The sequence below is a fragment of the Mus pahari genome, chromosome 12 (genome assembly GCF_900095145.1).
Source record: "Mus pahari chromosome 12, PAHARI_EIJ_v1.1, whole genome shotgun sequence".
NCBI lineage: Eukaryota > Metazoa > Chordata > Mammalia > Rodentia > Muridae > Mus > Mus pahari.
Window position 1 is genome coordinate 221,237 of NC_034601.1, and position 2,150 is coordinate 223,386.

The 2,150-nt window shown below is 46.9% G+C and overlaps 1 protein-coding gene across 3 annotated transcripts in view; it reads left to right on the forward strand.

The window, feature by feature from the left end:
- Cluap1 (clusterin associated protein 1) overlaps window positions 1–2,150 on the forward strand; it is a 33,001-nt gene that overhangs the window by 22,260 nt on the left and 8,591 nt on the right. The window lies entirely within an intron of this gene.

Genomic DNA, 2,150 nt, shown 5'->3' on the forward strand with positions numbered 1-2,150 from the left:
TGTAGACCAGGCTGGCCTCAAACTCAGAAATCTGCCTGCCTCTGCCTCCTGAGTGCTGGGATTAAAGGCGTGTGCCACCACGCCCGGCTCCTTTCTCTCATTTTTAATTGTGATGATATCTGTCATTGTTGACTAGAATATTTTCAGATGGCAGTTTTCTCACAGCTTTTATATTAAATGACATTTGAATTTACTCAGACAGCTTGCTTCTCATAAAGACTGAGATGGTAAGCCCAGGGCCTGCATGGGTCTGCACAGGTCATCTATGTGTGTGGATGGCTGTTAGCTTGGACCCCTAGTCTTGGGAGTAGGGTCCTAAGACCCCTTTGTAGACTCTTGGGACTCTTCCCCCTACTGAATCGCCTTGTCCAGCCCCAGTCTAAGGGCTTTGACCTTGTCTCACTCGATCTTGTTTTGCCCTGTTTGGCTGTCCTCTCTCGGAGGCCTGCTCCTTTCTCAAGAGAAGCCCTGGGAATGGATCTAGAGCAGAGGGGAGGTAGTAGGAGCTAGAAGAAGTGGAGGGAGGAGCCGGGTGTGGTGGCGCACACCTTTAATCACAGTACTCGGGAGGCAGAGGCAGGCGGATTTCCGAGTTCGAGGCTAGCCTGGTCTACAAAGTGAGTTCCAGGACAGCCAGGGCTATACAGAGAAACCCTGTCTTGAAAAAACAAAAAAAAAAGAAGTGGAGGGAGGGGAAACTGGTTGGGATGTAGTGTATGAGCGAAGAGTCTATTTTCAATGATAATAAAGTTTGCTTCCAGTTATACAGCATCTAGCTAACATTCACTTCTTATGATACTCATGACATTTGTGTTTGTTTAAATGCTACAGTTAGCTTGAACTCTATGTAATAAATAGTTATGAATGAAAATTATGCCTACTAGTGTGAATGGCCCCATATTTTAAGGCAGGCTGAAAAAGGTACTACTGCATGTAGTGTCAGTGAAAGACCACTTGTCTGTTTGCAAATCCCATCCACAGTCATCCAGGAGCGCTCACCAAGGCCCTCACCTGTAGAAGAGTGTACTAAACCTGAGGCCTCGACTCTGGGAGGGAGTCTTCTCTGTGATGAGCCGGCATTGCTCACCAGGATGACACCAGGGCAACAGTTCCACACAAGGAACCCTGGAAGTGTGTGTTCTTCCTGCTACAGCAGTTGTGATGCACTGACTTGCTTCTCTTGCTTAGCTATGTTCTCCTGATGAAATGTCTTTGTTTCTGTGGTCAGAACAATACACCTGGGCGCCCAGCTTTTCTCCAGCCTGCCTGTTCCCTGTGTCTCTTTCCTGTTGTGCCTGTTCTCAGCGAGCTCTAGGAAGAGCTCTGGGAATCCTTTAGAAAGCCTGAGCCGTGTCTGTAGCAAAGCAGGCTCCTGCTGATTTAGTGCTAGGTCAGGCAAGGTGAGGCCAAGTGGGGCAGTGGCTTCTCTGTTGCATGGAGTAAGCATTTAATATCGTGATTTTTATGGAGTAGGAGGGAAACTAAACTGAGTGGTGTTAAATTATATTAATATGGATTTGTTTTCTGTATAGACTTGTAGTAGATGTGGTTTTCAAGTTGTGTTGGTAGTCTTGAAGGATGTTCTCAGTGACACTGCTGCGGTGCCCAGGCTTTCCTCCTGAGCTAAGAACACAGCTCTTAGAAAGCAGTTACCTTCCCTTAATACCCAGGTGGATCATTACCTTGCCATTACCTTCACATGCAGGCACCAAGCAAAGCCTTTTGCAAGACCAACAACTGCTGGATTTCTAGGCTCACTTCTAAGTCAGTGTCAGACCAGCAACTGCAAACCCCTCCAAGACCCTCCTTCCCAAACCATCACTCCCTGAGTACAGTAAGGCACTAGGCAGAGAGCTTTATCTTCCCGTTATAGTCTCTGTTGGTTCTGTCTAGGAAATGTTCAGCTTACAGGCACAAAAGACAATGAACAAGTATTTAGAAAATGTGTATAGAATGATTTGGGGGCTGGAGATGACGTCACAATGTGTTTAAGAACACTGCTGCTCTTCTAGAACATCCTAGTTAAGTTTCCAGCTCCCACATCAGGTAGCCCACAACTGCTTTCAATTCCAACTCTGGGAGACTGAGCACCTCTGTGTGTGTGTGTGTGTGTGTGTGTGTGTGTGTGTGTGTGTGTGTGTGTGTGTGTG